The sequence below is a fragment of the Hyperolius riggenbachi genome, chromosome 8, assembly GCF_040937935.1.
Source record: "Hyperolius riggenbachi isolate aHypRig1 chromosome 8, aHypRig1.pri, whole genome shotgun sequence".
In the NCBI taxonomy this organism is placed as follows: Eukaryota; Metazoa; Chordata; class Amphibia; order Anura; family Hyperoliidae; genus Hyperolius; species Hyperolius riggenbachi.
In genome coordinates this window covers 757,501-784,805 of record NC_090653.1, presented here as the reverse complement: position 1 = coordinate 784,805, position 27,305 = coordinate 757,501, and positions in this window count along the sequence as shown.

The following is a 27,305-nucleotide window of genomic DNA, read 5'->3' as shown; positions in this document are numbered from 1 at the left end:
ATCAGGCCTTAGAGTCTCTGCACGCTGCATGCCTGGCAGAGGAGAGATATCAGGCCTTAGAGTCTCTGCATGCTGCATGCCTGGCAGAGGAGAGATATCAGGCCTTAGAGTCTCTGCATGCTGCATGCCTGGGAGAGGAGAGATATCAGGCCCTAGTGTCTCTGCATGCTGCATGCCTGGCAGAGGAGAGATATCCGGCCTTAGTCTCTGCATGCTGCATGCCTGGCAGAGGAGAGATATCAGGCCCTAGTGTCTCTGCATGCTGCATGCCTGGCAGAGGAGAGATATCAGGCCTTACAGTCTCTGCATGCTGCATGCCTGGCAGAGGAGAAATATCAGGCCTTAGTCTCTGCATGCTGCATGCCTGGCAGAGGAGAGATATCGTGCCTTAGAGTCTCTGCATGCTGCATGCCTGGCAGAGGAGAAATATCAGGCCTTAGAGTCTCTGCATACTGCATGCCTGGCAGAGGAGAGATATCAGGCCTCAGAGTCTCTGCATGCTGCATGCCTGGCAGAGGAGAGATATCAGGCCTCAGAGTCTCTGCATGCTGCATGCCTGGCAGAGGAGAGATATCGGGCCTTAGAGTCTCTGCATACTGCATGCCTGGCAGAGGAGAGATATCAGGCCTCAGAGTCTCTGCATGCTGCATGCCTGGCAGAGGAGAGGTATCAGGCCTTATAGTCTCTGCATGCTGCATGCCTGGCAGAGGAGAGATATTGGGCCTTACAGTCTGTGCATGCTGCATGCCTGGCAGAGGAGAGATATCAGGCCTTAGAGTCTCTGCATGCTGCATGCCTGGCAGAGGAGAGATATCAGGCCTTATAATATCTGCATGCTGCATGCCTGGCAGAGGAGAGATATCAGGCCTTAGAGTCTTTGCATGCTGCATGCCTGGCAGAGGAGAGATATCAGGCCTTAGTCTCTGCATGCTGCATCCCTGGCAGAGGAGAGATATCAGGCCTTAGTCTCTGCATGCTGCATGCCTAGCAGAGGAGAGATATCGGGCCTTAGAGTCTCTGCATGCTGCATGCCTGGCAGAGGAGAGAAATCAGGCCTTAGTCTCTGCATGCTGCATGCCTGGCAGAGGAGAGATATTGGGCCTTACAGTCTCTGCATGCTGCATGCCTGGCAGAGGAGAGATATTGGGCCTTACAGTCTCTGCATGCTGCATGACTGGCAGAGGAGAGATATTGGGCCTTACAGTCTCTGCATGCTGCATGCCTGGCAGAGGAGAGATATCGGGCCTTAGAGTCTCTGCATGCTGCATGCCTGGCAGAGGAGAGATATCAGGCCTTACAGTCTCTGCATGCTGCATGCCTGACAGAGGAGAGATATCAGGCCTTAGAGTCTCTGCACGCTGCATGCCTGGCAGAGGAGAGATATCAGGCCTTAGAGTCTCTGCATGCTGCATGCCTGGCAGAGGAGAGATATCAGGCCTTAGAGTCTTTGCATGCTGCATGCCTGGCAGAGGAGAGATATCAGGCCTTAGTCTCTGCATGCTGCATGCCTGGCAGAGGAGAGATATCAGGCCTTAGAGTCTCTGCATGCTGCATGCCTGGCAGAGGAGAGATATCAGGCCTTACAGTCTCTGCATGCTGCATGCCTGGCAGAGGAGAGATATCAGGCCTTAGAGTCTCTGCATGCTGCATGCCTGGCAGAGGAGAGATATCGGGCTTTACAGTCTCTGCATGCTGCATGCCTGGCAGAGGAGAGATATCAGGCCTTAGAGTCTCTGCACGCTGCATGCCTGGCAGAGGAGAGATATCCGGCCTTAGAGTCTCTGCATGCTGCATGCCTGGCAGAGGAGAGATATCAGGCCTTAGAGTCTCTGCATGCTGCATGCCTGGCAGAGGAGAGATATTGGGCCTTACAGTCTCTGCATGCTGCATGCCTGGCAGAGGAGAGATATCAGGCCTCAGAGTCTCTGCATGCTGCATGCCTGGCAGAGGAGAGATATCAGGCCTCAGAGTCTCTGCATGCTGCATGCCTGGCAGAGGAGAGATATCAGGCCTTAGAGTCTCTGCATGCTGCATGCCTGGCAGAGGAGAGATATCAGACCTTAGAGTCTCTGCATGCTGCATGCCTGGCAGAGGAGAGATATTGGGCCTTACAGTCTCTGCATGCTGCATGCCTGGCAGAGGAGAGATACTGGGCCTTACAGTCTCTGCATGCTGCATGCCTGGCAGAGGAGAGATATCGGGCCTTAGAGTCTCTGCATGCTGCATGCCTGGCAGAGGAGAGATATCGGGCCTTAGAGTCTCTGCATGCTGCATGCCTGGCAGAGGAGAGATATCAGGCCTTAGTCTCTGCATGCTGCATGCCTGGCAGAGGAGAGATATTGGGCCTTACAGTCTCTGCATGCTGCATGCCTGGCAGAGGAGAGATATTGGGCCTTACAGTCTCTGCATGCTGCATGACTGGCAGAGGAGAGATATTGGGCCTTACAGTCTCTGCATGCTGCATGCCTGGCAGAGGACAGATATCGGGCCTTAGAGTCTCTGCATGCTGCATGCCTGGCAGAGGAGAGATATCAGGCCTTACAGTCTCTGCATGCTGCATGCCTGGCAGAGGAGAGATATCAGGCCTTAGAGTCTCTGCACGCTGCATGCCTGGCAGAGGAGAGATATCAGGCCTTAGAGTCTCTGCATGCTGCATGCCTGGCAGAGGAGAGATATCAGGCCTTAGAGTCTTTGCATGCTGCATGCCTGGCAGAGGAGAGATATCAGGCCTTAGTCTCTGCATGCTGCATGCCTGGCAGAGGAGAGATATCAGGCCTTAGAGTCTCTGCATGCTGCATGCCTGGCAGAGGAGAGATATCGGGCCTTACAGTCTCTGCATGCTGCATGCCTGGCAGAGGAGAGATATCAGGCCTTAGAGTCTCTGCATGCTGGATGCCTGGCAGAGGAGAGATATCGGGCCTTACAGTCTCTGCATGCTGCATGCCTGGCAGAGGAGAGATATCAGGCCTTAGAGTCTCTGCACGCTGCATGCCTGGCAGAGGAGAGATATCCGGCCTTAGAATCTCTGCATGCTGCATGCCTGGCAGAGGAGAGATATCAGGCCTTAGAGTCTCTGCATGCTGCATGCCTGGCAGAGGAGAGATATTGGGCCTCAGAGTCTCTGCATGCTGCATGCCTGGCAGAGGAAAGATATCAGGCCTCAGAGTCTCTGCATGCTGCTTGCCTGGCAGAGGAGAGATATCAGGCCTTAGAGTCTCTGCATGCTGCATGCCTGGCAGAGGAGAGATATCAGACCTTAGAGTCTCTGCATGCTGCATGCCTGGCAGAGGAGAGATATTGGGCCTTACAATCTCTGCATGCTGCATGCCTGGCAGAGGAGAGATATTGGGCCTTACAGTCTCTGCATGCTGCATGCCTGGCAGAGGAGAGATATCGGGCCTTAGAGTCTCTGCATGCTGCATGCCTGGCAGAGGAGAGATATCGGGCCTTAGAGTCTCTGCATGCTGCATGCCTGGCAGAGGAGAGATATCAGACCTTAGAGTCTCTGCTCGCTGCATGCCTGGCAGAGGACATATATTACACCTTAGAGTCTCTGCATGCTGCATGCCTGGCAGAGGAGAGATATCAGGCCTTAGTCTCTGCATGCTGCATGCCTGGCAGAGGGGAGATATTGGGCCTTACAGTCTGTGCATGCTGCATGCCTGGCAGAGGAGAGATATCAGGCCTTAGAGTCTCTGCATGCTGCATGCCTGGCAGAGGAGAGATATCAGGCCTTATAATATCTGCATGCTGCATGCCTGGCAGAGGAGATATATCAGACCCTAGTGTCTCTGCATGCTGCATGCCTGGCAGAGGAGAGATATTGAGCCATAGTCTCTGCATGCTGCATGCCTGGCGGAGGAGAGATATCGGGCCTTACAATATCTGCCTGCTGCATGCCTGGCAGAGGACATATATTACACCTTAGTGTCTCTACATGCTGCATGCCTGGCAGAGGAGAGATATTGGGCCTTACAGTCTCTGCATGCTGCATGCCTGGCAGAGGAGAGATATCGGGCCTTAGAGTCTCTACATGCTGCATGCCTGGCAGAGGAGAGATATCAGGCCATACAGTCTCTGCATGCTGCATGCCTGGCAGAGGAGAGATATCAGGCCTTAGAGTCTCTGCATGCTGCATGCCTGGCAGAGGAGAGATATTGGGCCTTACAGTCTCTGCATGCTGCATGCCTGGTAGAGGAGAGATATCAGGCCTCAGAGTCTCTGCATGCTGCATGCCTGGCAGAGGAGAGGTATCAGGCCTTAGAGTCTCTGCATGCTGCATGCCTGGGAGAGGAGAGATATCAGGCCCTAGTGTCTCTGCATGCTGCATGCCAGGCAGAGGAGAGATATCATGCCTTAGTCTCTGCATGCTGCATGCCTGGCAGAGGAGAGATATCAGGCCCTAGTGTCTCTGCATGCTGCATGCCTGGCAGAGGAGAGATATCAGGCCTTAGAGTCTCTGCATACTGCATGCCTGGCAGAGGAGAGATATCAGGCCTCAGAGTCTCTGCATGCTGCATGCCTGGCAGAGGAGAGATATCAGGCCCTAGTGTCTCTGCATGCTGCATGCCTGGCAGAGGAGAGATATCAGGCCTTAGAGTCTCTGCATACTGCATGCCTGGCAGAGGAGAGATATCAGGCCTCACAGTCTCTGCATGCTGCATGCCTGGCAGAGGAGAGATATCAGGCCTCAGAGTCTCTGCATGCTGCATGCCTGGCAGAGGAGAGGTATCAGGCCTTAGAGTCTCTGCATGCTGCATGCCTGGCAGAGGAGAGATATTGGGCCTTACAGTCTGTGCATGCTGCATACCTGGCAGAGGAGAGATATCAGACCTTAGAGTCTCTGCATGCTGCATGCCTGGCAGAGGAGAGATATCAGGCCTTATAATATCTGCATGCTGCATGCCTGGCAGAGGAGAGATATCAGACCCTAGTGTCTCTGCATGCTGCATGCCTGGCAGAGGAGAGATATCAGGCCTTAGAGTCTTTGCATGCTGCATGCCTGGCAGAGGAGAGATATCAGGCCTTAGTCTCTGCATGCTGCATGCCTGGCAGAGGAGAGATATCAGGCCGTAGTCTCTGCATGCTGCATGCCTGGCAGAGGAGAGATATCGGGCCTTAGAGTCTCTGCATGCTGCATGCCTGGCAGAGGAGAGATATCGGGCCTTAGAGTCTCTGCATGCTGCATGCCTGGCAGAGGAGAGATATTGGGCCTTACAGTCTCTGCATGCTGCATGCCTGGCAGAGGAGAGATATTGGGCCTTACAGTCTCTGCATGCTGCATGCCTGGCAGAGGAGAGATATTGGGCCTTACAGTCTCTGCATGCTGCATGCCTGGCAGAGGAGAGATATCGGGCCTTAGAGTCTCTGCATGCTGCATGCCTGGCAGAGGAGAGATATCAGGCCTTACAGTCTCTGCATGCTGCATGCCTGGCAGAGGAGAGATATCAGGCCTTAGAGTCTCTGCACGCTGCATGCCTGGCAGAGGAGAGATATCAGGCCTTAGAGTCTCTGCATGCTACATGCATGGCAGAGGAGAGATATCAGGCCTTAGAGTCTTTGCATGCTGCATGCCTGGCAGAGGAGAGATATCAGGCCTTAGTCTCTGCATGCTGCATGCCTGGCAGAGGAGAGATATCAGACCTTAGAGTCTCTGCATGCTGCATGCCTGGCAGAGGAGAGATATCGGGCCTTACAGTCTCTGCATGCTGCTTGCCTGGCAGAGGAGAGATATCAGGCCTTAGAGTCTCTGCATGCTGCATGCCTGGCAGAGGAGAGATATCGGGCCTTACAGTCTCTGCATGCTGCATGCCTGGCAGAGGAGAGATATCAGGCCTTAGAGTCTCTGCACGCTGCATGCCTGGCAGAGGAGAGATATCCGGCCTTAGAGTCTCTGCATGCTGCATGCCTGGCAGAGGAGAGATATCAGGCCTTAGAGTCTCTGCATGCTGCATGCTTGGCAGAGGAGAGATATTGGGCCTTACAGTCTCTGCATGCTGCATGCCTGGCAGAGGAGAGATATCAGGCCTCAGAGTCTCTGCATGCTGCATGCCTGGCGGAGGAGAGATATCAGGCCTCAGAGTCTCTGCATGCTGCATGCCTGGCAGAGGAGAGATATCAGGCCTCAGAGTCTCTGCATGCTGCATGCCTGGCAGAGGAGAGATATCAGGCCTCAGAGTCTCTGCATGCTGCATGCCTGGCAGAGGAGAGATATCGGGCCTTAAAGTCTCTGCATGCTGCATGCCTGGCAGAGGAGAGATATCAGGCCTCAGAGTCTCTGCATGCTGCATGCCTGGCAGAGGAGAGATATCAGGCCTCAGAGTCTCTGCATGCTGCATGCCTGGCAGAGGAGAGATATCAGACCTTAGAGTCTCTGCATGCTGCATGCCTGGCAGAGGAGAGATATTGGGCCTTACAGTCTCTGCATGCTGCATGCCTGGCAGAGGAGAGATATTGGGCCTTACAGTCTCTGCATGCTGCATGCCTGGCAGAGGAGAGATATCGGGCCTTAGAGTCTCTGCATGCTGCATGCCTGGCAGAGGAGAGATATCGGGCCTTAGAGTCTCTGCATGCTGCATGCCTGGCAGAGGAGAGATATCAGACCTTAGAGTCTCTGCTCGCTGCATGCCTGGCAGAGGACATATATTACACCTTAGAGTCTCTGCATGCTGCATGCCTGGCAGAGGAGAGATATCAGGCCTTAGTCTCTGCATGCTGCATGCCTGGCAGAGGAGAGATATCAGGCCTTAGTCTCTGCATGCTGCATGCCTGGCAGAGGAGAGATATCAGGCCTTAGTCTCTGCATGCTGCATGCCTGGCAGAGGAGAGATATTGGGCCTTACAGTCTGTGCATGCTGCATGCCTGGCAGAGGAGAGATATCAGGCCTTAGAGTCTCTGCATGCTGCATGCCTGGCAGAGGAGAGATATCAGGCCTTATAATATCTGCATGCTGCATGCCTGGCAGAGGAGAGATATCAGACCCTAGTGTCTCTGCATGCTGCATGCCTGGCAGAGGAGAGATATCAGGCCTTATAATATCTGCATGCTGCATGCCTGGCAGAGGAGAGATATTGAGCCATAGTCTCTGCATGCTGCATGCCTGGCGGAGGAGAGATATCGGGCCTTACAATATCTGCCTGCTGCATGCCTGGCAGAGGACATATATTACACCTTAGTGTCTCTGCATGCTGCATGCCTGGCAGAGGAGAGATATTGGGCCTTACAGTCTCTGCATGCTGCATGCCTGGCAGAGGAGAGATATCGGGCCTTAGAGTCTCTGCATGCTGCATGCCTGGCAGAGGAGAGATATCAGGCCTTACAGTCTCTGCATGCTGCATGCCTGGCAGAGGAGAGGTATCAGGCCTTAGAGTCTCTGCACGCTGCATGCCTGGCAGAGGAGAGATATCAGGCCTTAGAGTCTCTGCATGCTGCATGCCTGGCAGAGGAGAGATATCAGGCCTTAGAGTCTCTGCATGCTGCATGCCTGGGAGAGGAGAGATATCAGGCCCTAGTGTATCTGCATGCTGCATGCCTGGCAGAGGAGAGATATCCGGCCTTAGTCTCTGCATGCTGCATGCCTGGCAGAGGAGAGATATCAGGCCCTAGTGTCTCTGCATGCTGCATGCCTGGCAGAGGAGAGATATCAGGCCTTACAGTCTCTGCATGCTGCATGCCTGGCAGAGGAGAGATATCAGGCCTTACAGTCTCTGCATGCTGCATGCCTGGCAGAGGAGAGATATCCGGCCTTAGTCTCTGCATGCTGCATGCCTGGCAGAGGAGAGATATCAGGTTCTAGTGTCTCTGCATGCTGCATGCCTGGCAGAGGAGAGATATCAGGCCTTAGAGTCTCTGCATGCTGCATGCCTGGCAGAGGAGAGATATCAGGCCTTACAGTCTCTGCATGCTGCATGCCTGGCAGAGGAGAAATATCAGGCCTTAGTCTCTGCATGCTGCATGCCTGGCAGAGGAGAGATATCGGGCCTTAGAGTCTCTGCATGCTGCATGCCTGGCAGAGGAGAAATATCAGGCCTTAGAGTCTCTGCATACTGCATGCCTGGCAGAGGAGAGATATCAGGCCTTATAATATCTGCATGCTGCATGCCTGGCAGAGGAGAGATATCAGGCCTTAGAGTCTTTGCATGCTGCATGCCTGGCAGAGGAGAGATATCAGGCCTTAGTCTCTGCATGCTGCATCCCTGGCAGAGGAGAGATATCAGGCCTTAGTCTCTGCATGCTGCATGCCTAGCAGAGGAGAGATATCGGGCCTTAGAGTCTCTGCATGCTGCATGCCTGGCAGAGGAGAGAAATCAGGCCTTAGTCTCTGCATGCTGCATGCCTGGCAGAGGAGAGATATTGGGCCTTACAGTCTCTGCATGCTGCATGCCTGGCAGAGGAGAGATATTGGGCCTTACAGTCTCTGCATGCTGCATGACTGGCAGAGGAGAGATATTGGGCCTTACAGTCTCTGCATGCTGCATGCCTGGCAGAGGAGAGATATCGGGCCTTAGAGTCTCTGCATGCTGCATGCCTGGCAGAGGAGAGATATCAGGCCTTACAGTCTCTGCATGCTGCATGCCTGACAGAGGAGAGATATCAGGCCTTAGAGTCTCTGCACGCTGCATGCCTGGCAGAGGAGAGATATCAGGCCTTAGAGTCTCTGCATGCTGCATGCCTGGCAGAGGAGAGATATCAGGCCTTAGAGTCTTTGCATGCTGCATGCCTGGCAGAGGAGAGATATCAGGCCTTAGTCTCTGCATGCTGCATGCCTGGCAGAGGAGAGATATCAGGCCTTAGAGTCTCTGCATGCTGCATGCCTGGCAGAGGAGAGATATCAGGCCTTACAGTCTCTGCATGCTGCATGCCTGGCAGAGGAGAGATATCAGGCCTTAAAGTCTCTGCATGCTGCATGCCTGGCAGAGGAGAGATATCGGGCTTTACAGTCTCTGCATGCTGCATGCCTGGCAGAGGAGAGATATCAGGCCTTAGAGTCTCTGCACGCTGCATGCCTGGCAGAGGAGAGATATCCGGCCTTAGAGTCTCTGCATGCTGCATGCCTGGCAGAGGAGAGATATCAGGCCTTAGAGTCTCTGCATGCTGCATGCCTGGCAGAGGAGAGATATTGGGCCTTACAGTCTCTGCATGCTGCATGCCTGGCAGAGGAGAGATATGAGGCCTCAGAGTCTCTGCATGCTGCATGCCTGGCAGAGGAGAGATATCAGGCCTCAGAGTCTCTGCATGCTGCATGCCTGGCAGAGGAGAGATATCAGGCCTTAGAGTCTCTGCATGCTGCATGCCTGGCAGAGGAGAGATATCAGACCTTAGAGTCTCTGCATGCTGCATGCCTGGCAGAGGAGAGATATTGGGCCTTACAGTCTCTGCATGCTGCATGCCTGGCAGAGGAGAGATACTGGGCCTTACAGTCTCTGCATGCTGCATGCCTGGCAGAGGAGAGATATCGGGCCTTAGAGTCTCTGCATGCTGCATGCCTGGCAGAGGAGAGATATCGGGCCTTAGAGTCTCTGCATGCTGCATGCCTGGCAGAGGAGAGATATCAGGCCTTAGTCTCTGCATGCTGCATGCCTGGCAGAGGAGAGATATTGGGCCTTACAGTCTCTGCATGCTGCATGCCTGGCAGAGGAGAGATATTGGGCCTTACAGTCTCTGCATGCTGCATGACTGGCAGAGGAGAGATATTGGGCCTTACAGTCTCTGCATGCTGCATGCCTGGCAGAGGACAGATATCGGGCCTTAGAGTCTCTGCATGCTGCATGCCTGGCAGAGGAGAGATATCAGGCCTTACAGTCTCTGCATGCTGCATGCCTGGCAGAGGAGAGATATCAGGCCTTAGAGTCTCTGCACGCTGCATGCCTGGCAGAGGAGAGATATCAGGCCTTAGAGTCTCTGCATGCTGCATGCCTGGCAGAGGAGAGATATCAGGCCTTAGAGTCTTTGCATGCTGCATGCCTGGCAGAGGAGAGATATCAGGCCTTAGTCTCTGCATGCTGCATGCCTGGCAGAGGAGAGATATCAGGCCTTAGAGTCTCTGCATGCTGCATGCCTGGCAGAGGAGAGATATCGGGCCTTACAGTCTCTGCATGCTGCATGCCTGGCAGAGGAGAGATATCAGGCCTTAGAGTCTCTGCATGCTGGATGCCTGGCAGAGGAGAGATATCGGGCCTTACAGTCTCTGCATGCTGCATGCCTGGCAGAGGAGAGATATCAGGCCTTAGAGTCTCTGCACGCTGCATGCCTGGCAGAGGAGAGATATCCGGCCTTAGAATCTCTGCATGCTGCATGCCTGGCAGAGGAGAGATATCAGGCCTTAGAGTCTCTGCATGCTGCATGCCTGGCAGAGGAGAGATATTGGGCCTCAGAGTCTCTGCATGCTGCATGCCTGGCAGAGGAAAGATATCAGGCCTCAGAGTCTCTGCATGCTGCATGCCTGGCAGAGGAGAGATATCAGGCCTTAGAGTCTCTGCATGCTGCATGCCTGGCAGAGGAGAGATATCAGACCTTAGAGTCTCTGCATGCTGCATGCCTGGCAGAGGAGAGATATTGGGCCTTACAATCTCTGCATGCTGCATGCCTGGCAGAGGAGAGATATTGGGCCTTACAGTCTCTGCATGCTGCATGCCTGGCAGAGGAGAGATATCGGGCCTTAGAGTCTCTGCATGCTGCATGCCTGGCAGAGGAGAGATATCGGGCCTTAGAGTCTCTGCATGCTGCATGCCTGGCAGAGGAGAGATATCAGACCTTAGAGTCTCTGCTCGCTGCATGCCTGGCAGAGGACATATATTACACCTTAGAGTCTCTGCATGCTGCATGCCTGGCAGAGGAGAGATATCAGGCCTTAGTCTCTGCATGCTGCATGCCTGGCAGAGGGGAGATATTGGGCCTTACAGTCTGTGCATGCTGCATGCCTGGCAGAGGAGAGATATCAGGCCTTAGAGTCTCTGCATGCTGCATGCCTGGCAGAGGAGAGATATCAGGCCTTATAATATCTGCATGCTGCATGCCTGGCAGAGGAGATATATCAGACCCTAGTGTCTCTGCATGCTGCATGCCTGGCAGAGGAGAGATATTGAGCCATAGTCTCTGCATGCTGCATGCCTGGCGGAGGAGAGATATCGGGCCTTACAATATCTGCCTGCTGCATGCCTGGCAGAGGACATATATTACACCTTAGTGTCTCTACATGCTGCATGCCTGGCAGAGGAGAGATATTGGGCCTTACAGTCTCTGCATGCTGCATGCCTGGCAGAGGAGAGATATCGGGCCTTAGAGTCTCTACATGCTGCATGCCTGGCAGAGGAGAGATATCAGGCCATACAGTCTCTGCATGCTGCATGCCTGGCAGAGGAGAGATATCAGGCCTTAGAGTCTCTGCATGCTGCATGCCTGGCAGAGGAGAGATATTGGGCCTTACAGTCTCTGCATGCTGCATGCCTGGTAGAGGAGAGATATCAGGCCTCAGAGTCTCTGCATGCTGCATGCCTGGCAGAGGAGAGGTATCAGGCCTTAGAGTCTCTGCATGCTGCATGCCTGGGAGAGGAGAGATATCAGGCCCTAGTGTCTCTGCATGCTGCATGCCAGGCAGAGGAGAGATATCATGCCTTAGTCTCTGCATGCTGCATGCCTGGCAGAGGAGAGATATCAGGCCCTAGTGTCTCTGCATGCTGCATGCCTGGCAGAGGAGAGATATCAGGCCTTAGAGTCTCTGCATACTGCATGCCTGGCAGAGGAGAGATATCAGGCCTCAGAGTCTCTGCATGCTGCATGCCTGGCAGAGGAGAGATATCAGGCCCTAGTGTCTCTGCATGCTGCATGCCTGACAGAGGAGAGATATCAGGCCTTAGAGTCTCTGCATACTGCATGCCTGGCAGAGGAGAGATATCAGGCCTCACAGTCTCTGCATGCTGCATGCCTGGCAGAGGAGAGATATCAGGCCTCAGAGTCTCTGCATGCTGCATGCCTGGCAGAGGAGAGGTATCAGGCCTTAGAGTCTCTGCATGCTGCATGCCTGGCAGAGGAGAGATATTGGGCCTTACAGTCTGTGCATGCTGCATACCTGGCAGAGGAGAGATATCAGACCTTAGAGTCTCTGCATGCTGCATGCCTGGCAGAGGAGAGATATCAGGCCTTATAATATCTGCATGCTGCATGCCTGGCAGAGGAGAGATATCAGACCCTAGTGTCTCTGCATGCTGCATGCCTGGCAGAGGAGAGATATCAGGCCTTAGAGTCTTTGCATGCTGCATGCCTGGCAGAGGAGAGATATCAGGCCTTAGTCTCTGCATGCTGCATGCCTGGCAGAGGAGAGATATCAGGCCGTAGTCTCTGCATGCTGCATGCCTGGCAGAGGAGAGATATCGGGCCTTAGAGTCTCTGCATGCTGCATGCCTGGCAGAGGAGAGATATCGGGCCTTAGAGTCTCTGCATGCTGCATGCCTGGCAGAGGAGAGATATTGGGCCTTACAGTCTCTGCATGCTGCATGCCTGGCAGAGGAGAGATATTGGGCCTTACAGTCTCTGCATGCTGCATGCCTGGCAGAGGAGAGATATTGGGCCTTACAGTCTCTGCATGCTGCATGCCTGGCAGAGGAGAGATATCGGGCCTTAGAGTCTCTGCATGCTGCATGCCTGGCAGAGGAGAGATATCAGGCCTTACAGTCTCTGCATGCTGCATGCCTGGCAGAGGAGAGATATCAGGCCTTAGAGTCTCTGCACGCTGCATGCCTGGCAGAGGAGAGATATCAGGCCTTAGAGTCTCTGCATGCTACATGCATGGCAGAGGAGAGATATCAGGCCTTAGAGTCTTTGCATGCTGCATGCCTGGCAGAGGAGAGATATCAGGCCTTAGTCTCTGCATGCTGCATGCCTGGCAGAGGAGAGATATCAGACCTTAGAGTCTCTGCATGCTGCATGCCTGGCACAGGAGAGATATCGGGCCTTACAGTCTCTGCATGCTGCTTGCCTGGCAGAGGAGAGATATCAGGCCTTAGAGTCTCTGCATGCTGCATGCCTGGCAGAGGAGAGATATCGGGCCTTACAGTCTCTGCATGCTGCATGCCTGGCAGAGGAGAGATATCAGGCCTTAGAGTCTCTGCACGCTGCATGCCTGGCAGAGGAGAGATATCCGGCCTTAGAGTCTCTGCATGCTGCATGCCTGGCAGAGGAGAGATATCAGGCCTTAGAGTCTCTGCATGCTGCATGCTTGGCAGAGGAGAGATATTGGGCCTTACAGTCTCTGCATGCTGCATGCCTGGCAGAGGAGAGATATCAGGCCTCAGAGTCTCTGCATGCTGCATGCCTGGCGGAGGAGAGATATCAGGCCTCAGAGTCTCTGCATGCTGCATGCCTGGCAGAGGAGAGATATCAGGCCTCAGAGTCTCTGCATGCTGCATGCCTGGCAGAGGAGAGATATCAGGCCTCAGAGTCTCTGCATGCTGCATGCCTGGCAGAGGAGAGATATCGGGCCTTAAAGTCTCTGCATGCTGCATGCCTGGCAGAGGAGAGATATCAGGCCTCAGAGTCTCTGCATGCTGCATGCCTGGCAGAGGAGAGATATCAGGCCTCAGAGTCTCTGCATGCTGCATGCCTGGCAGAGGAGAGATATCAGACCTTAGAGTCTCTGCATGCTGCATGCCTGGCAGAGGAGAGATATTGGGCCTTACAGTCTCTGCATGCTGCATGCCTGGCAGAGGAGAGATATTGGGCCTTACAGTCTCTGCATGCTGCATGCCTGGCAGAGGAGAGATATCGGGCCTTAGAGTCTCTGCATGCTGCATGCCTGGCAGAGGAGAGATATCGGGCCTTAGAGTCTCTGCATGCTGCATGCCTGGCAGAGGAGAGATATCAGACCTTAGAGTCTCTGCTCGCTGCATGCCTGGCAGAGGACATATATTACACCTTAGAGTCTCTGCATGCTGCATGCCTGGCAGAGGAGAGATATCAGGCCTTAGTCTCTGCATGCTGCATGCCTGGCAGAGGAGAGATATCAGGCCTTAGTCTCTGCATGCTGCATGCCTGGCAGAGGAGAGATATCAGGCCTTAGTCTCTGCATGCTGCATGCCTGGCAGAGGAGAGATATTGGGCCTTACAGTCTGTGCATGCTGCATGCCTGGCAGAGGAGAGATATCAGGCCTTAGAGTCTCTGCATGCTGCATGCCTGGCAGAGGAGAGATATCAGGCCTTATAATATCTGCATGCTGCATGCCTGGCAGAAGAGAGATATCAGACCCTAGTGTCTCTGCATGCTGCATGCCTGGCAGAGGAGAGATATCAGGCCTTATAATATCTGCATGCTGCATGCCTGGCAGAGGAGAGATATTGAGCCATAGTCTCTGCATGCTGCATGCCTGGCGGAGGAGAGATATCGGGCCTTACAATATCTGCCTGCTGCATGCCTGGCAGAGGACATATATTACACCTTAGTGTCTCTGCATGCTGCATGCCTGGCAGAGGAGAGATATTGGGCCTTACAGTCTCTGCATGCTGCATGCCTGGCAGAGGAGAGATATCGGGCCTTAGAGTCTCTGCATGCTGCATGCCTGGCAGAGGAGAGATATCAGGCCTTACAGTCTCTGCATGCTGCATGCCTGGCAGAGGAGAGGTATCAGGCCTTAGAGTCTCTGCACGCTGCATGCCTGGCAGAGGAGAGATATCAGGCCTTAGAGTCTCTGCATGCTGCATGCCTGGCAGAGGAGAGATATCAGGCCTTAGAGTCTCTGCATGCTGCATGCCTGGGAGAGGAGAGATATCAGGCCCTAGTGTCTCTGCATGCTGCATGCCTGGCAGAGGAGAGATATCCGGCCTTAGTCTCTGCATGCTGCATGCCTGGCAGAGGAGAGATATCAGGCCCTAGTGTCTCTGCATGCTGCATGCCTGGCAGAGGAGAGATATCAGGCCTTACAGTCTCTGCATGCTGCATGCCTGGCAGAGGAGAGATATCAGGCCTTACAGTCTCTGCATGCTGCATGCCTGGCAGAGGAGAGATATCCGGCCTTAGTCTCTGCATGCTGCATGCCTGGCAGAGGAGAGATATCAGGTTCTAGTGTCTCTGCATGCTGCATGCCTGGCAGAGGAGAGATATCAGGCCTTAGAGTCTCTGCATGCTGCATGCCTGGCAGAGGAGAGATATCAGGCCTTACAGTCTCTGCATGCTGCATGCCTGGCAGAGGAGAAATATCAGGCCTTAGTCTCTGCATGCTGCATGCCTGGCAGAGGAGAGATATCGGGCCTTAGAGTCTCTGCATGCTGCATGCCTGGCAGAGGAGAAATATCAGGCCTTAGAGTCTCTGCATACTGCATGCCTGGCAGAGGAGAGATATCAGGCCTCAGAGTCTCTGCATGCTGCATGCCTGGCAGAGGAGAGATATCAGGCCTCAGAGTCTCTGCATGCTGCATGCCTGGCAGAGGAGAGATATCGGGCCTTACAGTCTCTGCATACTGCATGCCTGGCAGAGGAGAGATATCAGGCCTCAGAGTCTCTGCATGCTGCATGCCTGGCAGAGGAGAGGTATCAGGCCTTATAGTCTCTGCATGCTGCATGCCTGGCAGAGGAGAGATATTGGGCCTTACAGTCTGTGCATGCTGCATGCCTGGCAGAGGAGAGATATCAGGCCTTAGAGTCTCTGCATGCTGCATGCCTGGCAGAGGAGAGATATCAGGCCTTATAATATCTGCATGCTGCATGCCTGGCAGAGGAGAGATATCAGGCCTTAGAGTCTTTGCATGCTGCATGCCTGGCAGAGGAGAGATATCAGGCCTTAGTCTCTGCATGCTGCATCCCTGGCAGAGGAGAGATATCAGGCCTTAGTCTCTGCATGCTGCATGCCTGGCAGAGGAGAGATATCGGGCCTTAGAGTCTCTGCATGCTGCATGCCTGGCAGAGGAGAGAAATCAGGCCTTAGTCTCTGCATGCTGCATGCCTGGCAGAGGAGAGATATTGGGCCTTACAGTCTCTGCATGCTGCATGCCTGGCAGAGGAGAGATATTGGGCCTTACAGTCTCTGCATGCTGCATGACTGGCAGAGGAGAGATATTGGGCCTTACAGTCTCTGCATGCTGCATGCCTGGCAGAGGAGAGATATCGGGCCTTAGAGTCTCTGCATGCTGCATGCCTGGCAGAGGAGAGATATCAGGCCTTACAGTCTCTGCATGCTGCATGCCTGACAGAGGAGAGATATCAGGCCTTAGAGTCTCTGCACGCTGCATGCCTGGCAGAGGAGAGATATCAGGCCTTAGAGTCTCTGCATGCTGCATGCCTGGCAGAGGAGAGATATCAGGCCTTAGAGTCTTTGCATGCTGCATGCCTGGCAGAGGAGAGATATCAGGCCTTAGTCTCTGCATGCTGCATGCCTGGCAGAGGAGAGATATCAGGCCTTAGAGTCTCTGCATGCTGCATGCCTGGCAGAGGAGAGATATCGGGCCTTACAGTCTCTGCATGCTGCATGCCTGGCAGAGGAGAGATATCAGGCCTTAGAGTCTCTGCATGCTGCATGCCTGGCAGAGGAGAGATATCGGGCTTTACAGTCTCTGCATGCTGCATGCCTGGCAGAGGAGAGATATCAGGCCTTAGAGTCTCTGCACGCTGCATGCCTGGCAGAGGAGAGATATCCGGCCTTAGAGTCTCTGCATGCTGCATGCCTGGCAGAGGAGAGATATCAGGCCTTAGAGTCTCTGCATGCTGCATGCCTGGCAGAGGAGAGATATTGGGCCTTACAGTCTCTGCATGCTGCATGCCTGGCAGAGGAGAGATATCAGGCCTCAGAGTCTCTGCATGCTGCATGCCTGGCAGAGGAGAGATATCAGGCCTCAGAGTCTCTGCATGCTGCATGCCTGGCAGAGGAGAGATATCAGGCCTTAGAGTCTCTGCATGCTGCATGCCTGGCAGAGGAGAGATATCAGACCTTAGAGTCTCTGCATGCTGCATGCCTGGCAGAGGAGAGATATTGGGCCTTACAGTCTCTGCATGCTGCATGCCTGGCAGAGGAGAGATACTGGGCCTTACAGTCTCTGCATGCTGCATGCCTGGCAGAGGAGAGATATCGGGCCTTAGAGTCTCTGCATGCTGCATGCCTGGCAGAGGAGAGATATCGGGCCTTAGAGTCTCTGCATGCTGCATGCCTGGCAGAGGAGAGATATCAGACCTTAGAGTCTCTGCTCGCTGCATGCCTGGCAGAGGACATATATTACACCTTAGAGTCTCTGCATGCTGCATGCCTGGCAGAGGAGAGATATCAGGCCTTAGTCTCTGCATGCTGCATGCCTGGCAGAGGAGAGATATCAGGCCTTAGTCTCTGCATGCTGCATGCCTGGCAGAGGAGAGATATCGGGCCTTAGTGTCTCTGCATGCTGCATGCCTGGCAGAGGAGAGATATCAGGCCTTAGTCTCTGCATGCTGCATGCCTGGCAGAGGAGAGATATTGGGCCTTACAGTCTGTGCATGCTGCATGCCTGGCAGAGGAGAGATATCAGGCCTTAGAGTCTCTGCATGCTGCATGCCTGGCAGAGGAGAGATATCAGGCCTTATAATATCTGCATGCTGCATGCCTGGCAGAGGAGAGATATCAGACCCTAGTGTCTCTGCATGCTGCATGCCTGGCAGAGGAGAGATATCAGGCCTTATAATATCTGCATGCTGCATGCCTGGCAGAGGAGAGATATTGAGCCATAGTCTCTGCATGCTGCATGCCTGGCGGAGGAGAGATATCGGGCCTTACAATATCTGCCTGCTGCATGCCTGGCAGAGGACATATATTACACCTTAGTGTCTCTGCATGCTGCATGCCTGGCAGAGGAGATATATTGGGCCTTACAGTCTCTGCATGCTGCATGCCTGGCAGAGGAGAGATATCGGGCCTTAGAGTCTCTGCATGCTGCATGCCTGGCAGAGGAGAGATATCAGGCCTTACAGTCTCTGCATGCTGCATGCCTGGCAGAGGAGAGATATCAGGCCTTAGAGTCTCTGCATGCTGCATGCCTGGCAGAGGAGAGATATTGGGCCTTACAGTCTCTGCATGCTGCATGCCTGGTAGAGGAGAGATATCAGGCCTCAGAGTCTCTGCATGCTGCATGCCTGGCAGAGGAGAGGTATCAGGCCTTAGAGTCTCTGCACGCTGCATGCCTGGCAGAGGAGAGATATCAGGCCTTAGAGTCTCTGCATGCTGCATGCCTGGGAGAGGAGAGATATCAGGCCCTAGTGTCTCTGCATGCTGCATGCCTGGCAGAGGAGAGATATCAGGCCTTAGTCTCTGCATGCTGCATGCCTGGCAGAGGAGAGATATCAGGCCCTAGTGTCTCTGCATGCTGCATGCCTGGCAGAGGAGAGATATCAGGCCTTAGAGTCTCTGCATGCTGCATGCCTGGCAGAGGAGAGATATCAGGCCTCAGAGTCTCTGCATGCTGCATGCCCGGCAGAGGAGAGATATCAGGCCCTAGTGTCTCCGCATGCTGCATGCCTGGCAGAGGAGAGATATCAGGCCTTAGAGTCTCTGCATACTGCATGCCTGGCAGAGGAGAGATATCAGGCCTCAGAGTCTCTGCATGCTGCATGCCTTGCAGAGGAGAGATATCAGGCCTCAGAGTCTCTGCATGCTGCATGCCTGGCAGAGGAGAGATATCAGGCCTTATAATATCTGCATGCTGCATGCCTGGCAGAGGAGAGATATCAGACCCTAGTGTCTCTGCATGCTGCATGCCTGGCAGAGGAGAGATATCAGGCCTTAGAGTCTTTGCATGCTGCATGCCTGGCAGAGGAGAGATATCAGGCCTTAGTCTCTGCATGCTGCATGCCTGGCAGAGGAGAGATATCAGGCCTTAGTCTCTGCATGCTGCATGCCTGGCAGAGGAGAGATATCGGGCCTTAGAGTCTCTGCATGCTGCATGCCTGGCAGAGGAGAGATATCAGGCCTTCGTCTCTGCATGCTGCATGCCTGGCAGAGGAGAGATATTGGGCCTTACAGTCTGTGCATGCTGCATGCCTGGCAGAGGAGAGATATCAGGCCTTAGAGTCTCTGCATGCTGCATGCCTGGCAGAGGAGAGATATCAGGCCTTATAATATCTGCATGCTGCATGCCTGGCAGAGGAGAGATATCAGACCCTAGTGTCTCTGCATGCTGCATGCATGGCAGAGGAGAGATATCAGGCCTTATAATATCTGCATGCTGCATGCCTGGCAGAGGAGAGATATTGAGCCATAGTCTCTGCATGCTGCATGCCTGGCGGAGGAGAGATATCGGGCCTTACAATATCTGCCTGCTGCATGCCTGGCAGAGGACATATATTACACCTTAGTGTCTCTGCATGCTGCATGCCTGGCAGAGGAGATATATTGGGCCTTACAGTCTCTGCATGCTGCATGCCTGGCAGAGGAGAGATATCGGGCCTTAGAGTCTCTGCATGCTGCATGCCTGGCAGAGGAGAGATATCAGGCCTTACATTCTCTGCATGCTGCATGCCTGGCAGAGGAGAGATATCAGGCCTTAGAGTCTCTGCATGCTGCATGCCTGGCAGAGGAGAGATATTGGGCCTTACAGTCTCTGCATGCTGCATGCCTGGTAGAGGAGAGATATCAGGCCTCAGAGTCTCTGCATGCTGCATGCCTGGCAGAGGAGAGGTATCAGGCCTTAGAGTCTCTGCACGCTGCATGCCTGGCAGAGGAGAGATATCAGGCCTTAGAGTCTCTGCATGCTGCATGCCTGGGAGAGGAGAGATATCAGGCCCTAGTGTCTCTGCATGCTGCATGCCTGGCAGAGGAGAGATATCAGGCCTTAGTCTCTGCATGCTGCATGCCTGGCAGAGGAGAGATATCAGGCCCTAGTGTCTCTGCATGCTGCATGCCTGGCAGAGGAGAGATATCAGGCCTTAGAGTCTCTGCATGCTGCATGCCTGGCAGAGGAGAGATATCAGGCCTCAGAGTCTCTGCATGCTGCATGCCCGGCAGAGGAGAGATATCAGGCCCTAGTGTCTCTGCATGCTGCATGCCTGGCAGAGGAGAGATATCAGGCCTTAGAGTCTCTGCATACTGCATGCCTGGCAGAGGAGAGATATCAGGCCTCAGAGTCTCTGCATGCTGCATGCCTTGCAGAGGAGAGATATCAGGCCTCAGAGTCTCTGCATGCTGCATGCCTGGCAGAGGAGAGATATCAGGCCTTATAATATCTGCATGCTGCATGCCTGGCAGAGGAGAGATATCAGACCCTAGTGTCTCTGCATGCTGCATGCCTGGCAGAGGAGAGATATCAGGCCTTAGAGTCTTTGCATGCTGCATGCCTGGCAGAGGAGAGATATCAGGCCTTAGTCTCTGCATGCTGCATGCCTGGCAGAGGAGAGATATCAGGCCTTAGTCTCTGCATGCTGCATGCCTGGCAGAGGAGAGATATCGGGCCTTAGAGTCTCTGCATGCTGCATGCCTGGCAGAGGAGAGATATCAGGCCTTCGTCTCTGCATGCTGCATGCCTGGCAGAGGAGAGATATTGGGCCTTACAGTCTCTGCATGCTGCATGCCTGGCAGAGGAGAGATATCGGGCCTTAGAGTCTCTGCATGCTGCATGCCTGGCAGAGGAGAGATATCAGGCCTTACAGTCTCTGCATGCTGCATGCCTGGCAGAGGAGAGATATCAGGCCTTAGAGTCTCTGCACGCTGCATGCCTGGCAGAGGAGAGATATCAGGCCTTAGAGTCTCTGCATGCTGCATGCATGGCAGAGGAGAGATATCAGGCCTTAGAGTCTTTGCATGCTGCATGCCTGGCAGAGGAGAGATATCGGGCCTTACAGTCTCTGCATGCTGCTTGCCTGGCAGAGGAGAGATATCAGGCCTTAGAGTCTCTGCATGCTGCATGCCTGGCAGAGGAGAGATATCGGGCCTTACAGTCTCTGCATGCTGCATGCCTGGCAGAGGAGAGATATCAGGCCTTAGAGTCTCTGCACGCTGCATGCCTGGCAGAGGAGAGATATCCGGCCTTAGAGTCTCTGCATGCTGCATGCCTGGCAGAGGAGAGATATCAGGCCTTAGAGTCTCTGCATGCTGCATGCCTGGCAGAGGAGAGATATTGGGCCTTACAGTCTCTGCATGCTGCATGCCTGGCAGAGGAGAGATATCAGGCCTCAGAGTCTCTGCATGCTGCATGCCTGGCAGAGGAGAGATATCAGGCCTCAGAGTCTCTGCATGCTGCATGCCTGGCAGAGGAGAGATATCAGGCCTCAGAGTCTCTGCATGCTGCATGCCGGGCAGAGGAGAGATATCGGGCCTTAGAGTCTCTGCATGCTGCATGCCTGGCAGAGGAGAGATATCAGGCCTTAGAGTCTCTGCATGCTGCATGCCTGGCAGAGGAGAGATATCGGGCCTTAGTGTCTCTGCACGCTGCATGCCTGGCAGAGGAGAGATATCGGGCCTTAGAGTCTCTGCATGCTGCATGCCTGGCAGAGGAGAGGTATTGGGCCTTATAATATCTGCAAGCTGCATGCCTGGCAGAGGAGAGATATCAGGCCTTAGAGTCTCTGCACGCTGCATGCCTGGCAGAGGAGAGATATCCGGCCTTAGAGTCTCTGCATGCTGCATGCCTGGCAGAGGAGAGATATTGGGCCTTACAGTCTCTGCATGCTGCATGCCTGGCAGAGGAGAGATATCAGGCCTCAGAGTCTCTGCATGCTGCATGCCTGGCAGAGGAGAGATATCAGGCCTCAGAGTCTCTGCATGCTGCATGCCTGGCAGAGGAGAGATATCAGGCCTCAGAGTCTCTGCATGCTGCATGCCTGGCAGAGGAGAGATATCAGGCCTCAGAGTCTCTGCATGCTGTATGCCTGGCAGAGGAGAGATATCGGGCCTTAGAGTCTCTGCATGCTGCATGCCTGGCAGAGGAGAGATATCAGGCCTTAGAGTCTCTGCATGCTGCATGCCTGGCAGAGGAGAGATATCGGGCCTTAGTGTCTCTGCATGCTGCATGCCTGGCAGAGGAGAGATATCGGGCCTTAGAGTCTCTGCATGCTGCATGCCTGGCAGAGGAGAGGTATTGGGCCTTATAATATCTGCAAGCTGCATGCCTGGCAGAGGAGAGATATCGGCCTGTTTTCAGACCTTTCAGAATGACTCACATTCCTTCCTTTGCTTTTTTTCCTATTCACACCGCTGTTTGTTTTTCCACTCTGATTCAGCAGCAGCTGGGCGGCTTCATAGTAGTCGCTGGATTGTCCTTGTAAAGAGAACCTGTATTGTTTTCACAACCTACAAACTTCTTTTAGATGTGAAGAAATATTCAGATTAGTTTCCGAGGCTAGATTATCCACAAGCCAATAGAGCCCCCAGGATGATGAAGAGAGAGCACACAGTTCCCTCTTCCTAATCCTGGGGGACTTCAATAGAGCTAACCTTCACCTGGAAGTGCCTCGGTACAGGCGGCACATCACATGCCCCACCAGGCAGGACAACACCCTGGACCACTGCTACACGGTGCTCAGGGATCCGCTCAATGGGTGGCCCTGGGTAACTCTGACCACTGCTTCATCCACTTGAAGTTGGAGACCACCAAGCCCATTCTCTGGACCGCCAAAAGATGGACAGAGTAGGCCGAGCTTCAACTTCAGGCCTGCTTTGCCTGCACAGACTGGTCAGCCCTGGAGGCACCCTGTCTGGAGAATTGGACAGAAAATCCGAATACATAACAACAAAAGCTGTTTAAGTGATACCTTTAATTACTAACTGTACAAGATTACTTTGCAATCTTTCAAAACTTTACGTTTCTTCTTCAGGCATGTTCCAGAACTGGATCAGAACCATACAAAGTACTGTCACATACACCGGCCTTATATACTAGCTGATGACCCGGCGTTGCCCAGCTATGTATTTGGCTGATGTTGGTTCCACCCACTTTTTCTATCCCTAAACACACAAACACTCAATGACCAAGTGTGTGAGCTTTGGGTCGTTGGCATCCATAATTTGTATATTCCCATAGAAATTAAACAAATCAGATTGTCGGTTTGTGACTCCGCCCCTCTCCAGCATGTGATCCCCAGTCACCCAGTGACCGACTGTAGCAGGTTTGAGGCATCTGCTATTAACCGCGTAAAATGGCTGCAATTTTAATATTACCATTGAAAATCAAAATGTGAATTTTGATTGGCCATTATAGGCTCCACCCACTTATCTGAATATTGATCTCAGTCATCCAGTGACCATCTGGGCGAAGTTTGAGAACCCTGCTGTGAGAAAACGCGGAAAAGCCGCAGCGTGTGCTCAGAACAAGGCGGCTGATTCCGTGTCCAACGCGGCGGGTTGCACGCGTAGGCCTACATCTACTAGTATGGCTGAACGCGGAGAAACCGCCGCATGCCCTGATAGCGGTGCGGCTGGGTCCGCGTCCAGCGCGGCGGGTGGTACACAACACATGTCTGGTGTGGCTGGGACTGATAGTCCACACAGGTTCAGAAGGACGCGTGCGCGCTGAGAGGCAGAACTTTTATGACAGCCAGAAGGGAGTCAGCTGACCAAGCCGGTCAGCTGACGTTGCAACCAGTTCCCATTGGTCCAGCACTTAGGGGAGGTGCTGGAGAGCGCTGTGCTATATATACTGGGTGCTGGTCATTCGCTGGTTATCTGCCATTGCGATCACTACGTGGAAGCACTCAGACCTTTTGTCAGAATTTGTGTTACTATTCTGTTATACCTCAGACTAGCTCCAAGGTGTTGATGATCACGGAGCTCACACCCAAGCCTAGGGAATGGGATCTGTATTTCCATTCTGTTATACTTCAGACTAGTTCCAGGGTGTTGATGATCACGGACCTCACACCCAAGCCTAGGGACTTGTGTTACTATTCTGTTATACTTCAGACTAGTTCCATGGTGTTGATGATCACGGAGCTCACACCCAAGCCTAGGGATCTGTATTTCCATTCTGTTATACTTCAGACTAGTTCCAGGGTGTTGATGATCACGAAGCTCACACCCAAGACTAGGCATTGTTTATTATCTGTTATGACCTTCTGCTTTCCTGACTACTCTTCTGTTCACTGATTTGGTACTTCGCTATATCTAATACTCTGTTGCCAAACCTTGCGTGTCTCAGGATTACCTAATCAGTCTCCTGTCTTTGTACGTTGTCTGTCCGTGTGTTGCCGACCTGGCTTGCCCGACCTCGAGAACTATCTCCTCAGTTAAGAGATAGTTCACAGATCAGTCAGTGACATCCTCCTATTGGTGTCACTCACGCTCTGGTCCTTCCTACCCCTAGCCTGGCTCCTCCCTGCGGGAGAGTCCCAGGTTACTGGAAGGTACTTGTTCTCCAGGACTAGGGATGCTCATTCGGATTCCGTGGAAATGCAATTTCCGAAATTCCGATCGGAAATTGCATTTCCGCATCGGAATGCGGAAATCGGTAATGCAAGTGCGTTAGGCGGATTTCCGCTGGAAATCGTGGAAATTTCCGACGGAAATCGCGGAAATTCCGCCCGACTTTAACATTGATTTTCTCAAAAACTATAAGGTCTTTTTGAAAACTTTTTTTTGCATCTTGTTTACAAGATTCGGTTTAATAATCCCTGAAAATGGTGTTTCTAGGACTTACGGGGGCTTTGCTATTAACCGCTAAAGTCGGCGGATTTTTACTGTAATGTAAAATGCAGAAAATCTGCTTCTGCCTATTTTCTGCATTTACATTACAGTAAAAATCCGCCAAATTTAGCGGTTAATAGCAAAGCCCCCGTAAGGCCTAGAAACACCACATTTTCAGGGTTTATTAAACAGAATCTTCTGAACAAGATGCAAAAAATTTTTTTCAAAAAGAGCTTATAGTTTTTGAGAAAATCAATGTTAAAGTCGGGCGGAATTTCCGCGATTTCCGGCGGAAATTCAGCATAGGAATGCGGAAATTGGTAGCGGAAAGCGGAATCGGTATTTGGCAATGGCGGAATGCGGAATTACCGCAGAATCGGAAATTGGCATTTCCGACCATCCCTATCCAGGACAGTATTGCCTGCTGCCCTGATACCTGTTCCCCAGGTATTCTCCTCAAAGTATTACTGTTGCACCAAAACACTCATATTACTCAGGTATCCAGAGGTTAGTGATATATCTGATTATCGGTGATAGTGCAGATCACCAATAATCAGATTCTCTCTGTGTTACACCGATCGTTACACCTGCCATTTAACAGTGTAAGAATGGCTGCAGTTTATATTTTTCCAGTGAAATGTGTTTTTGGCTCTGCCCACTTTTAGTAACCTGGACACAGAGTCACGCAATGACCAATTTTGTGAGCTTTCGGGTCCTTGGCATCGATAATTTGTATTTTCCCAGTGTAATGAAACGGTTTGTGGCTCTGCCCCTTTTCTGAAAATCTGAATTTGAACCCCAGTGGCCCAATGACAAACTGTACCAAGTCTGAGGCTTGTGCCATTAACAGTGCAAGAATGGCAGCAATTTTAATATTCCCCTTGAAAATGAACAGGTGAATATTGATTGGCTTTTTTAGGCTCCACCCACTTTTCTGAATATTAAACCCAGTCACCCAGTAACCAGCTGTGCTAAGTTTGAGAACCCTGCCAATAACAGTGAAGAAGGGCTGTAATTTACAGTTCCCCCGGGAAATCTGTTTTTGACTCCACCCAGTTTTTGTCACACAGTCACTCAATGACCAAGTTTGTGAGCTTTCAGGTTCCTGGCATCAAAATTGTGTGAATGGAAGCAGTTTATCCAGCAAGGAAATCTGATTGGATGTTTGTGGCTCCGCCCCTTTAGTGAATTTAAACACCAGTCACTTAATGTCGGAATGTAGCAGGTTTGATGCCTCTGCCATTAACATTGTAAGAATGGCAGCAGTTTCAATATTCCCCTTGAAAATCAATAGGTGAATTTTGATTGGCTGTTGTAGGCTCCACCTACTTTTCTGAATATTAATCCCAGTCACCCAGTGACCAAGTGTGCCAAGTTTGAGAACCCTGCCAATAACAGAATGGCTGAAATCAATCTAACAAATCTCCTTGGCTGTTTGTGGTTCCACCCCCTTTAGTGAATTTGGACCCCAGTCACCCAATGACTGACTGTATCAGGTTTGAGGCCTCTGCCATTAACAGTATAAGAATGGTAGCAATGTAAATATTACCCTTGAAAAATCAATAGGTTGATTTTTTATTGGCTGTTGTAGGCTCCACCCACTCTCTAAATATTAATCTCAGTCACCCAGTAGCCAACTGTGTCAAGTTTGGGAACCCTGCCAATAACAGAATGGCTGAAATCAATCTAACAAATCTGATTGGCGGTTTGTGGCTCCACCCCTTTAGTGAATTTGGACCCCAGTCAATGACTAACTGTACCAGGTTTGGGGCCTCTGCCATTAACAGTGTAAGGATGGTAGCAATGTAAATATTCCCCTTGATAATCAACAGGTCAGTTTCACTTTTGTAGGCTGCACCCATTTTAATGAATATTAAACACAGTCACCCAGTGACCAACTGTGCAAAGTTTGAGAACCCTGCCATTAACAGTGTAAGAAGGGCTGCAGTTTATATTTGACCAGTGAAATTTGTTTTTGGCTCCACCCACTTGCTGTAACCTTGACACACAGTCACTCAATGACCAAGTTTGTGAGCTTTCAGGTTCCTCGCATCAAAAATGTTTGATTGGAAGCAGTTTATCCAGCAATGTAATCTGATTGGCTGTTTGTGGCCCCGCCCCTTTAGTGAATTTGAACCCCAGTCACCCAATGACCGATTGTAGCAAGTTTGAAGCCTCTGCCATTAAAAGTGTAAGAATAGCAGCAGTTTAAATATTCCCCTTGAAAATCAATAGGTGAATTTTGATTGGCTGTTGTAGGCTCCACCCACTTTCCTGAATATTAATCTCATACACCCAGTGACCAAGTGTGCCAAGTTTGAGAACCCTGCGATTAACAGTGTAAGAATGGCTGCAGTTTACATTTTCCCATTAAAAATGAATGGCTGAAATTTGATTGGCTGTTTTATGCTCCGCCCACTTTTCCTGGATTTGTAGCCTCGGTCACCAAGTGACCAACTGTGCCATGTGTGGGGACTCTGGCTTGATTACTGTGAGAATGGCAGCCTTTTCCATTTTTTCCATTGATATGAATGGGTGAAATCTGATTGGCTGTAGCTCCGCCCAGGTGTGCAGGAGGGATGCGAGACCCCCAGAACATATCATCCCAGGTAGTAAGGGATCTGTGTACCAAGTTTCGTTCAAATCGGTCAAGGTGTTTTCAAGTGATCGCGGCACATACACACACACACACACACACACACACACACACACATACATACATACATACATATACACATACACACATGCAT